The sequence below is a fragment of the Ostrea edulis genome, chromosome 3 (assembly GCF_947568905.1).
Source record: "Ostrea edulis chromosome 3, xbOstEdul1.1, whole genome shotgun sequence".
In the NCBI taxonomy this organism is placed as follows: domain Eukaryota; kingdom Metazoa; phylum Mollusca; class Bivalvia; order Ostreida; family Ostreidae; genus Ostrea; species Ostrea edulis.
Window position 1 is genome coordinate 86,015,124 of NC_079166.1, and position 14,910 is coordinate 86,030,033.

A 14,910-nucleotide genomic window follows, 5' to 3' on the forward strand; every position below is an offset into this window, starting at 1 on the left:
CATCAATAGCATTAAAGAAGATAATATTTGATATATACACTATTATATACCAAGTTTGGCCCCACTCAGAGTTAGAACCTCTACCCTGGGGATGATAAAATTTACATTTTTGATAGAGGCCTTCCAGTTCTACATCACTATGCATTCAGTTTTTTAGCAAGTGAGGTTCTAGAGAGGATTTTTGAAAATTGTCAATTTTTGGCAGTTTTGCTATCATTGCAATTTCTAAAGATATCAAAGAAACTGTAAATGATAGATATTGAATTTTCATACATCAAAACTGGAATTTCAGGAAGTGTAAAGGTAGATTTGGTGTGCCTGCAAATTGTTGGTGTCTGGATGTAGACAGACTTTACAGACGGTGGATCTTCTGTCACTTCCATGAATAAGGACTTGTTCCTCTGGAATTGTTGTCTACATGAATCTCCTTTGAATTAAATAAATTTGATAACAAAACATTGAAAAATAACATTGCATTACTCTCTAATTGTCAACAGTAAATCTCCTCAAATACAAATTGTGAAGAATGTTTTGAGTGAAGCCACACAAACATAAAAGATGTGGGTGTGAAAGATTAATGCACCCATATGGTAAACAATTTGAAAATGGCCAAGGTTAATTTTTTTCAAAAGTAGGTCAAACCTCAAGGTTAAGGCCATGATGTAAAAAAAAAATTGCAACCCAAAGAAAGATCTAGTCAAAAGAAATAAAAATCCCCTCACTAATTGTTCAAAAGTGATGCCCAGAGTTTTTAAAAGGTTTTGTATGTGTATATGTATGTATGCATATATATGTGAATGTATGTTTATATTGTTTATATATATATATATATATATAATTATTTTGTGTTCCACTTCCATTCTGACCTTGATATATATAGTCTGTGCCTGCTGCCCAATCCTATTCATTTTTAATAAAATATTGTTTAAATAAATGGTTTTGTGAACAGGCAGACAAACCAAAAGCAATATACGGCAAATTTTTCTCTAACTATATCCTTTGTTACTGTGACAAAAATTTCAAACGTCTTATTCATCATGTACTTGACACTTGTACATTATTTTTAAAACAACAGACTATTTAGTACATATGTTATGTACCTGTTCTTGAACAACCATGAACTTCTGAAAGATGACTGGCACAGTTCTGCCAAAACTCCTCAGAGTTTATAAGAGGTACTCCACCATTGATGGAAACATAATTCCTCAATGAAGCCCTTTCTTCTTTGGTCCATTGTTGTTTTCGTACATTTTCTTTGCCAAACTATAATATAGCAGTATTCATTATAAAGTGCATTATTTATCAAATTCATTTAATATTGTATGATCAGATCAAAGATATGAATTTACATTATATGTATCTATTATCTAATTGTAAAATTCACATATAGTGATTGAGATAACATTCTTATTCCTCAAATACCTTCTGTGGCTGCTGTGGAGTTGCTCCAGTAGGGGTACCACGTGACCTTTTTACAGACCGACGTGTCCTTACAGGAGACTTACTCATTGAATAATTATGGAAGGAAATGAAGGATGGATACCCCTAGAAAATCAGTTCAGCATATAAATTCAAGAGCTTTTAAATTGCTTTACTGTATGCATAACAATGACATATGAACCAAATTGAAATAGTACTGAGGTAAACTCTGAATATAACACAAAAGTTGACAACTGATTCAAAACTAAATTCAAATAATACACAAAGGCACCAGTCTTGTTTCTGAACTTGCATATTTTGATAAAAAATGATTTATGTACATGTATTTGATGCCATCCTAAAATTTTATGCTGGTGACAGGGACTGACACTAATTTTAATACCAACCTGTCCCTACGGACAAGTTAACATGAAATTTAGGTTGTCCGAATGGAAAATGTACTTGTCCGAAAATTGTCGCTTTTCACGATCTTTTACCCCACTAAAATACTTTGCCAACGATAATTGTTGTGCCATGTCTGCTGTCAGACGGTCTTCAACTTATAAACTAATAAAGATTATGATGTAGAAATGATGCCCGATCTGAATGACACTCATTTCTGGCATCAAGCTGACATGTCATTTCTTACGTCGTAATATGTTTTATTTAAGACTATAATGGATCAAATAATCAGAGAATATTCCCCTTAAATTCTTTTTAATAAATTATTATTTGATAACCTATTGATAATTTTTCATTTTGGACATGTTTTTCGTAAAAATTATTGAATTTTAACTTCGGAAAAAGTGTTCTATATCTGTTTGTTCACTTCCAAGAATCACGCGACAATAGAGACATCTGATTGGCGCGATTAAAATACACCGTGAAGCTGATTGGTCGATATTAATGAACAATCTAAATTTAGATCAGGGAAAACCAGAAAAACGCCATATTGATTATCAGATTATTTCTATCGACGAGATGTACTTCAAAAACTTTAAGGACTCTTTTCACGTAGAATTTATTAAAATTTCACGGATACCCTTCATTTATTTTTGGTTGTCCCATCGGACAGGTAAACTACAGAACTTAGTTGTCCGACCACCGTTTTAAGTTGTCCCGGACAATCGGACAGCCGTTAGTGTCAGTCCCTGGGTGAAAAAGAAATGGTGACTGTTAAAATTCACTACCTTTGGTAGTAGCATTGTAAAATGGACAACATCCATATGACTGAATGTATTCAACTGTACATATCAAAAGATAGCTTGGGTAAAAAGATGACCATGCATGCAAGGATAGTACAGGTATTAGATCATGGTGACCTACCAAATTAGCACCACTTTTGACTTACTTTAAACATCAGTAGTGGTGGGATTTGAACCCACAAGTCTCCATGAAATAGAAATATTAGATACATGCATTATAGTTGACATACTGGGTAGGGTGTTGGTAACATGCAATTATGAGATTAACAGGGGGTTGGAAATAATTTTAACCTCCCCCATGCAGGCTATACACACCAACATTGAGCATGCAGACAATACAGAAATGGATGCAATATTGGGAGGGTTCGGGGATAAACAATGCAAAACTAAACCCTTTAACTGTATTTGGTTGAGATGACACTGCCTAGAATAAGATATAGTTTAAGTATAAACACTTTCCTCACGTAAAGTATGTGCAACAGTGGGTCAAACCACGTGGAATCGCGATCGAAAACTTTGGTCGTTCTGCTACATTAAATGGGGAGCGACATATGCAAAATTGCATACCAATACACAGATCAGTCATATATACACGGGATGCGATAATAAAATTTCGATGTCGGTACAAGACAATGTAAATATTGGAAGTCAATTTTGACTACCTCCACGTGTTCAAAATGTAAACAATTTTCAGTCTGGTGATTTCGAAGCTATTTTCGTCTAAATAAGTAAAAAGAAACGGGAAATAAAAAGAAAAGAACTTAAGTCAACAAAACGAAATAGTGAAATAAGTTGTTCTAAAGTAAAATGAGAGGGTTTATGTATTCTTTCTAGAGATGAAAACTTACTTTGCCCGCCATTTTAGAATTGCGCAATGTCATACACCAAATCAACCGGTGCCTGACCTCAATGTAGAGAGTGCGCGAACGGAATTGTGGGAAGGGGGACCAGACTAGACCTCAATGTAGAGAGTGCGCGAACGGAATTGTGGGAAGGGGGACCAGACTCAATGTAGAGAGTGTGCGAACGGAATTGTGGGAAGGGGGACCAGACTAGAGAGTGCGCGAACGGAATTGTGGGAAGGGGGACCAGACTATATAAATTGTAGTTTAAACGTTATTTAAATCTACATCACCCGTCAGTTTTGTCAAACAGTCTATCTTCCTCCCAAAGGACAATCCATTGAGTATTCGCAATTTCAGATAGCATATACCATATACTACGTTAAGTTTGGAAGCAATAATAGAGAGTATACAGAAAGGATTAGATTACCCCCCTCCCCCTCCCTCCCGTTTAAGATAGCTAAAGACTGTATACACTCATACAGTTTCAGCTATCAACTTTCCACTACGTGTTAGTTTTAAGTACAGATTGACACCTCCCAATTACAGTATAGATTGACACCTCCTAATTACAGTATAGATTGACACCTCCTAATTACAGTATAGATTGACACCTCCTAATTACAGTATAGATTGACACCTCCTAATTACAGTATAGATTGACACCTCCTAATTACAGTATAGATTGACACCTAATTACAGTATAGATTGACACCTAATTACAGTATAGATTGACACCTAATTACAGTATAGATTGACACCTCCTAATTACAGTATAGATTGACAATACCTAATTACAGTATAGATTGACACCTAATTACAGTATAGATTAACACCTCCTAATTACAGTATAGATTGACACCTCCTAATTACAGTATAGATTGACACCTCCTAATTACAGTATAGATTGACACCTAATTACAGTATAGATTGACACCTCCTAATTACAGTATAGATTGACAATACCTAATTACAGTATAGATTGGCACCTAATTACAGTATAGATTGACACCTAATTACAGTATAGATTAACACCTCTTAATTACAGTATAGATTGACACCTAATTACAGTACAGATTGACACCTCCTAATTACAGTATAGATTGACACCTCCCAATTACAGTATAGATTGACACCTCCTAATTACAGTATAGATTGACACCTAATTACAGTACATATTGACACCTCTTAATTACAGTATAGATTGACACCTCCTAAAATTTACAGTATAGATTGACACCTCCTAATTACAGTATATATTGACATCTCCTAATTACAGTATAAATCGACACCTCTTAATTTCAAAAGCACCCCCCCCGGAAAACAAATTTTGGATCTGCGGATGTTTTTACTTCTATACATCTAAATGAATTATAATTCCCAAACGCTTACTCCTAAGTTACTGCCTGTCTTTCAATATTTTTTTCATATATGAGGCGACGTCCCGAAGCTATAAATGAATCTTATTCAATAAGTAATTGTCGTGAAATTAATTAACAAGCGGCCCATGGGCCACATCGCTCACCTGAGTCATCTTGGCCCAGGTCAAAATCTAAAGATTTTCCCTACATATTCGCTTATAAAACTTTTATTCCTATTGTGTCCCTAACCCACTACTAGGGGCCATGATTTTTTACAAACTTAAATCGGCACGATGTCAAGAACCTTTCATGTAAATGTAAACTTCTTTGACCTAATGCTTCTTGAAAGGAACATTTTTATAAATAAATAAATATATATACATGTATATCCATATATATATATATATATATATATATATATATATATATATATATATATATATATATATATATATATAAATTTGTATGTAAAACTTTGATCCTCTATTCTGGCCCTATCTTACCTCTGGGAGACATGATTAACACACGTGAACCTGCACTGTGTCAGGAAGCTTTCATGTAAATTTCTAGTTTCCCTGCCTAGTGGTTCTTGAGAAGATTTTCAAAATCTTTACATATATATATTCGCATGTAAAACTTTGATCCCTAGTGTGGCCCCATCCTAACCTCGGGGCCATTATTTTAACAGACGTGAATATGCACTATATCAGGAACCTTTCATATAAATATAAACTTTCCTGGCCCAGTGATTCTTCAGAAGAAGATTTTTAATGTGTTTTCCTATATATTTGTATGTAAAACTTTGATACCCTATTGTGGCCCCATCTTACCCCCGAGGGCTATGATTATAATAAACCTGAATCTGCTTTATGTTAGAAACCTTTCATGTAAATTTGTACTTTCTTAGTCCAGTGGTTATTGAGAAGATTTTTAAAGATTTCCCCGATATATTTGTATGTAAATTTTGATCCCCTATTCTGGCCCCATCCTAAGCCCGAGCGTCACGATTTTAATAAAATTAAATTTGCACTACGTCAGGAAGCTTATATATAAATTTCAGTTCTTCTGGCTATGTGGTTCTTTAGAAGATTTTTAAATTACCCCACCTTAATTTTGCATTTTTGTGATTATCTCCCCTTTGAAGGAGGCAAGGCCCTTTATTTGAACAAACTCGAAAGCCCTTTACCCAAGGATGCTTTTTATCAAGTGTGGTTGAAATTGGTCCAGTGGTTCTGGAGAAGTCGAATATATATATATATATAAAAAAATAAAATAAAAAGTTTATAGACAGACAGACGACGGACAAATGACGATCAGAAAAGCTCACTTGAGCTTTCAGCTCAGGTGGAATAATAATGTACTTGTGTTTTCGATAAACTTCTCTGAAATAGCACACAATTGAGTGAACTGGTGGAAACGCTTTGGCAGATCTAAGCCAGTGCGAAACAATATCATTTTTGTGTGTAATTTCATTTGCTTGCTGGCGTGTTCATCTAGTATAATAGATATAACTCTTTTGTAACCTTTGAATGGTATTTTTAGCTTTAAATGTCAGTCCGTATTCATTGAGGGAATATATCATGCATTACATGATGACAAAAGGTTTGAATTGAATGCAGTAGCACAACTACATTAGCCTGACGAGGTACATGTACATGTATCTACTCAAATTTCTTCGGCACGTAAAAACAACCGTTTTAAAAAAAAATCTGTTACAACTACACCTTTTAAAAAATCGCTTTCCCCGACTTTTAACCTTCTTTCACAGTATAAGTTTTCTTTTATCAATGACACTTTTTACTGCAAATTTCGAAATCTATAAATCTTATGATTTTTCCTCTTGATTTTTGATACTTTGCATATACATGTATAGCGCTGTATAAATTCCATTTAATTGCATTATCTGTGTCACCCATTGGTACTATGTATATTTAGATCTGTTTAATTAATGTGCGAATCCTTAATTTTTTACTTAAATTAGTAATGTACATTCATATCACACCTTACTGTTAAGGTGAAATGATACACCTAGTCATTGTTCATGTACCATTTTTGTCTCTAATTTTTCATAACTCCTTATCTTGTCTTCTGAAATAAGATACCCTTGTTTACAATGTCTGAATTAGATTACAGCAATAATTTTAGGCATCATATTTTTTAATTATTTCTGGAATTTTTTTTTTTAAATCAAGCTTAAATTTTTCAATGCAATCGATTCATTGGTAAAAAAAAAAAGAATTATTTTTCTTATGTTCGGTCCATCTTTGAATACTCAAATATTGTTTGGGATAATTGTACAGAAAGAGATGCTAATTTACTTGAAGATGTTCAGATGCAGCATCACGAATAATTAAAGGTTTAAGGGTAAATTCATCAAGATCGATACTTTATAATGAACTTGGATGGGATACCTTATCAATAAGAAGGAAAATACATAAACTTGTGCTATTCTACAAGATAGTTCATGGATTAACCCCCCAATATTTACCTCTTAACTCTTATTCGTTAAGAAACCAGGATACTCTAAGATTTAACATTCCAATAGCGAAAACAACTTCGTATATGAATAGCTTTATCCCTTCGACTATAAAATTGTGGAATGACCTGCCCTTGAGTATTCGAAGTCTTACAACACTAATATCTTTCAAGCGTGTCATCAAAAGTATATATTCCATCAACCCTAAAAATTATTTTAACTATGGCAATCGAAAAGCAAATATACTGCATTGTTAACTGCGAAATAAAGCTAGAAACTTAATACTGATTAATTTTTAAAAGCACTTTCTTGGGGAAAATCCTTATTGTGACTTGTGTCAAAATGGTCCCGAAACCACACTTCACTTTTTCTGAAGTGTCCAAAATATTGTACACAAAGACAGACACTGACACAAAGTTTTAATGATCTACAATGACAATCACCTGTATCCTTAGAATTTATTTTGTATGGTGACAACCAGTTATAACCAAAATGTTGCATTTTTCAGAATTGTACATGAATTTATTTTATCTACAAATGGATTTGTTTCATTTCTTAAAATCTTTCATTCTCATACCACATAACCAACTTGTTTATTTCTTTTTTCTTTATATCCATACCTAAATTATATTTGTCAGTCATACATCAAGCTGTAAATTATCATAGAAATGGAAACTGTTAAACATATCAATGTATTTTAAAATATTATATTGCTTCATTATCATTATATGATAACTATATCTGTTTGACCTTGACCATGTATTTGTATGGAGAGGGCTTATATAGGCAACACCTGTTGTCCAATCCCTTTATGTATAATACATAATAAAATATTGTTTAAATCAAACTTCAAATTCTTGAAAATTGGCGGTTTAATATGTACCAACTTCTATAAATAGAAGATACAGACGTAATTCATGATAGGAAAAGGTCATATTAAAAACCAATTTACTGTACAGCCATATTATAGAAAGAAAGAAAAAACTTTACAAAAATGTAGGTTCAGAAATTACGGATAAAAGAGGTATCTTTCCTAAAACAGCAAGATCCAAACAACCTGGTATTTTTGGTAAGAAAATTATACAATTGATTTACACTTTCGTCCAAAAACCGTAACTTCTTTCACAGATAAGTTAGAGACGCTGCAGGAAGGAAAGGTATACAATGTAAATGTAAGAATATACTTTTTTGTACATCTGGATTAATGTATATGCATATCATATATTTGGATATGAGCAAAACAGTAAAATAAAATGAAATAACATGCATGTGTTGTCATAGAGCATAACGTTGTCAACATAACAGGCTACTACAGTAGGATGAATGTCTAGAATTTGAGAACATAGAAAAATATATGCAGGCAAAAGACATTTAAAACAAAATCTGTGAATTTCAAAAACTAAAACAAAATAAAACAAAGAAAACATATTGAATTAAAATGGATCAGTGTTAAAACACACAAATAAACACTACATACAGCGATACAAACAGACACAAAATACTACATACAGCAAAACACACAAATGTATTCTACACATAGAGCAATGCACACCGATAATTAAATTTACTTCGATTTGTTTCCTGGAAAAGGAAGGGGAAATCAAAACAGAAAAAAAAAATTACAGGCAAAATAAAAGCTCGTGTATGAAAATATCTAAACTTGCAAAATGTTTTAGTTATGAAATGACTGATAATTTTGACAACAATTGATTTCTTTTTGGACACTGTTATTTCATGTAAATATTTTTTTTTTCTGAATTACAGTATATGAATTACAGTATATAAATTGGTCGTAAATGTAATATCATGTTTACCTGTGTTTTTTATCTTCAGACTATCACTGCTGTATATATGTTTCACTAGGAACTGCTTCAAATGCAATTCATGTTTCTCCTCTCCTTAAAGTAGAATCTTTAAGGTGGAATGGAGTATGCTGGGAAGGTTTCAAGCAGCTGATATAATCATATACACTGTACACTCTCTCTAATACCACAGAAAAGCATAACTTAAACTCATTATTAAATATCAAGAGGGAATGTTATAAACATTTATTATAAAGATTTTTTTTTTATTATAAAAATGATGTTCTCGTTTGGGATCCCAAAAGTGTGAGGAGGGGGCACAAACATATTTTTGTCCCCCTACGTTTGAAAGTGAGAAGGGGACTCGAGCAAGCGCGTAGCATCGATTTTGAAAGGGGGAGCTAGGGACCTGCCAAAAAGGAGTAGGGGTGCAGCGGGATCAAAAAGAATTTAACATTTAAAAAGAAGAAAGAAGAAAAAGAAAAAAAGGAATATTTTAAAAAATATGGGGAGGGGACCAGGTTCTTTCCGATTTCGCCGAAACTATTTTTTATTTCGTCTGAACAAATTTGTAATTCGTCCGAACGAATGGCTATTTCGTCCGAACGAATTTCTATTTCGTTCGAACGATTTTCTATTTTGTCCGAACAAATTGCTAATTCGTCCGAAAGAATAATATATCTTTTGATTTGGCCTTTCTACACCGCCGTCAAAATAAGTGTTCTAATGAGAGAAGATTTACATTTTACAAAATATTAAATCGCAAACATTGATATCGATAACATTGCACCTATTGTTCTAAATTGTTGTAGAATGTGTGTGTGTGCGTGGGGGATCCTTTCGATTCCATTTTCAAGAGAGAAAAAATATATTACAATGAATATCATTTTAAACAAACTGTATAATTTTACACTGAGATTATTTTTTAGGTTCACATAACTTTACCTCATTCACACGAAGAAATCAATTCGCATTAAAGATAAGTATTCAACATGCCTGGTACAACATTTACAAAAAAAAAGAAAAAGAAGAGATTTCTTCAGTAGAACGCAAGTACATAAGAACTATGAGTTTTAGATGTTTCCTTTTTGTAAGTGTAATTAATAATTATCGAAAACACAGCAAATTTCATATTGAATTTCTAGAAAATCATAAAGCAAAATAACCGGAAAATCTGTATTTTGTCGTCTTTTCGTTATTTCGAGGTGAAAAGTCGCTAATTATTGTTTGTCGACTTTTAGTTTTGTCGTCTTTTCGCTTCGAAATGACGACAAGACGAGAAAACGCCAAGCGAAAAGACGACAAATTAGGTCGCTAATTTTCGGGTTTTGTTCGTTTCTTTTTGCCTGTAATTTGTTGTCTTTTCGACTTTTCGTTACTTCGGGGCGAAAAGTCGCTAATTGTCGTTTTGTCGTCTATTCGCCTCGAAAAGACAAACTGTAAAGTGGTGCAAATCAAATCAGCCACTATAATCGTGGGATACCCGCGGCTGATCTCGTCATCGACTGATCGTGAGAAGAAGACGAGATCAGCCGTGGATATCCGACGATGACACGAAAACAATCCATCCCCATTTCTTATGCACAACATTATAAGCATATTAAATTGTTATCGCAAAAAAGTTAGTGACAATTACTAGCAGCGTTTCCATCGTCATGAACAAGTCTGTGTTATATTATATGTATATATTCGTTGTATGCATGCGCTTTCCAGGGGTGGATCCAGGAATTGCGGTTACGGGTCGCCACTTTATGAGGCAGTGGGTTTGGGGGCTGCCATAAGGTTCCCATTGTGTTCAGGGCAAAGCCCTGGTGGGGACCCATGCAGAGGGCGAAGCCCTCGGAAGCTCCTGTATTTTACAGATTTTATAGGGCTTGAAATATGTCTCCTATTTAGTCATTTGTACTATTTTCTATCATTTTTTATAAGGCGTCATTTTGACGCAAATTTTAAAGGTATTTGGAAAAAATGAAGTTCTCCCAATGTTTTTCAAGAAATTAAAAGATTTTGTCATTTATTTGTCATGAGTGGAAGAAATTATTGCTTCTTCCATCGTTTAGTACATTTTTATAAATAAGATAGCACGATTTACCTTAAATTTGAAAAAAAAAAAAATTGGGGGGGGGGGGGGGGGGGGGCTGCGCCCACCTTAAATCCGCCACTGCTTCCATTTTAAAAGTCCCCAGTGCGTGCTGAAAAATGTTCCCACTCGTGCGCGGCGACAAACTTAGATCTGTTTTTCGTCAGCCCATTACATTGTGATGTCAAATGTTTTGACTGAACATTATACAGATGAACTTCATGGATGCTATATTTTTCTTTTCTTGCCACTTTACATTCATCGGTCTTAAATTGTAACGGTCGAATAATAGGTTGTTTGGGCATTTTCGTTGTCCAGACCATAATGTTTTACATAGGTCTTTGATATTTGGTGTGTGGGTACACCATGATATAACAGTGTGTCGTCTGTCATTTGTTCCCGGTTCAACACATTTATTCAATTCTTTTAGTCCTGATTTTTACAACTGCCCCTACATCCCAACCTGACCAGCGGGTATGGGGACTCAATGCTATTTACACAAACTTATGATATACTTTCATATCAAAGACAGAAGTAAAGAGAAAGAAGATAGAGGGAAAAATTACTCTGGCTGCTGAATAAATACATAAAAGATAAGGGGGGGGGGGGTGCCAACATAGGCTATGTTATTTTGTTTACCCTGTGCACAATCTAAAAGTCTTAAAATTTTGATATCAAAATCAGTAGAAATTTATATATTCATGCACAAATTATGCTGATGTAATGTAGCATCTATACTTATAATATTCTTATACACAATGCAATATAAAATCATTCATTCAGTTTTATAAACAATTTCCATTTTCCCTCAAATTGTTCTATGCAATTCTTTCTAAGAGCTATATGTCTTTCAATATGATATACATTTATCCAGAGATTCTTAAATTTTACCAGTAGCAGTTTTACATCGAGAAGAATATATATAATGTTTCAAATGAAAATTTATGATATTAATCAATTCATTCTCTGAACAGCCAAGTAAAAATGCTTTCTTATCTGTGACAATATTAAATGTAAAAGATTTTTAAAAAATCATGTATAAACAATACATAAAAAATTCTGCACTTTGTCACATCATATAGAATATGCTCTAGTGTTTCTTTTTCTCTAACACAAAAACTGCACGTGTCATGATTGATTATTTTAATTTCGTCTGTCATTTTTTTTATAACATTTGACGTTGACCTTTTATATAAAGGTCAAATATTAGAAGTATTTTGGGATAGGCATTTGATATCTTATAAGTTGGTATACCATAGGACAGTGTTTCGCGAGCCATTTTTGATGACCTTTAACCTTGACCTTTTATGTAAATGTCAAATAATATAATTGTTTGAGCAGTGTTGTTGTCCAGATCATAACGGTTTTGTCTTTTGACATAGGCCTTTGGTATTGTTTTGGGAAATTGGCATGAGACGTACCACACCTTTGATCCCCCTAAATGCACCCTTATTGTGGACCTAGTTGTCAACAATGTAACGGATGATAATTTATCTAATCCAAAAATAGATAATGCTTATTTTTCAATAAAAAATCACGCCAATTACAGATGGTTAAAGGAATAACGTTGTCAAATATTGTTTAGACTGCGAGCCATGTAAACATTATTTACTCGCAATTGCCGATATCCTAGCTACAATTTTTCTTAAAAGCTACCTAAAATACCCTGTCCCCTTTACAATGAGTTTGTTATACAGATACAGTATGTACACATGTATACCCGTATGTTGTGAACACATCATAGTGTATAATACTTATAATTATGTATTTTCTCAATACCTTTGTACTATTGATCCATGTAAGGTGATATAAGAAAATTGGAATTGCGTCGCTATTTGTGTGCCCTGTGGCTAGCTTCGGGGAAGTCAACATCGAAATAAATGCTGTCCATGCTGAATAATGGTGAATAAAATTACGCCCCTAAAAGCCGAGTTTTTGAAAATACTAACACTACTTTCACACTCAGTTGATCGAATAAGGGCACATGTGACGTCACCGTATCACGTAACTACTTACCCTAACTAATCAAAGAGACTTCTTGAGATCGGGGCTGAGATTTAAATCCTTATTAATTATCGCAGTATTTCGGCGAACTAATTATTAGAATCAATTGCTATATCAAGTAGAAGACAAAATGCATATAATTGTACTGACGTGAAACATGTGATGTACCTTTAAGTATGCTGGCGTGAAACATGTGGTATGCTGACAGGGGCGGATCCAGGAATTGTGGTTACGGGGGCGCCACTTTATGAGGCAGTGGGTCGCGGAAGCTCCTGGATGTTACAGATTTTATGGGCCTTGAAATATTTCTCCTATTTTCAGTCATTTGTACTATTTTCTATCATCTTAATATCGTGAAATTAATACAATGACCCAAATTTTAAGGGTTTTTTGGAAAAAATTAGATTCTCCCAATAAAGTAATTCAAGAAATCAAAGGATTTTGTCATTTATTTCTCCGGGAGTGGAAGAAATTATATGTTTCTTTTATCGTTTAGTACATTTTCCGAAACAAAAACGAAAGATACCGCGATTTACCTTAAATTTGAAAATTTTAGAGGGGGGGGGGGGGGCTCTCTAAATCCGCCACTGGCTGACGTGAAACATGTGATGTGTCTTTAAGTATGCTGACGTGAAAAGCCAAAGTTCATGCCCTCACGTATTTTCAAAACTGAAACACGCCACTAAAGTTATCTAAAACAACTTAAAAATTGGACAAGTAATAGAGAATAGATAAGATAAGTTTATTCCAATTTTGGGCCCAGAGGGCATAACAGTAAGACATTTTATAAAGAAGGAAAAGAAAGTTTACAACATTAACTACAGGTTACATAGACTGCAAACTGCATGTGGATGCAGCATGTTGGGGAAACAAGTACATACATATATGAATTGCTAATCATGTATATATACAAGTAGATGGACAGTATCAGTATTATACCAATATATGAATAATAAACTATAATGATTTTTGCAGTTTTAAAGCATCACTTCTTTTTCTGAAAGTTTGCACTAAATATTCACTCAATTTGACAATTACTGGTTTGTCTTCATAACCGTAACCATTGTTTTCTGAATATCTTGTTTGCTGAATATCTTACTTTGGCTTTCAATACTTGGAAATCAATACCACCAAGTATGATGTAAGGGTCAAGGTAGTACATATTTACTATTGTTAAAATAGCAGCGTATCATTTCGCTCCATTAAGCATGCAATGATTAGCCACGTGATTTCAATAATAACCAGCTATGTCATTCGTTCATTGTGATTGTTCCCCGAGAACAAATTCATTGAAATCTATGAAAAGCCTCACCCAAACGTTTGCATGCCTAATCAAGCGAAATGTCCTGCAGTTATTGAAATGAGAGTCAATAGAGGTCTACCATTAAATATAATCATGGTTTCAAAGATTTTTGAAAATAAATAGAACTGAGAAGCTTCATATTTAGATGCCTCATGTAGGTGTACATTTTTTGTAAAGATGATGTGAACTTTTCCTCCGGCTGCACCCCCCCCCCCCCCCCGAAAAGCAATGCCCTATGTGCCTTCAATTATATTATACATGTAGAAACACCCCTCGCTGCAATAATGTAGCCCTCTCCCATTTTATATTTATTTTGACGTTTTCGGGACTGTCAATTTTCTTAAAATTAAGTTCAACAACACAAGGGCAAAATCTTTGGTACCACACAATGGTCTTGTCTGCTGGAATGCACATAGGA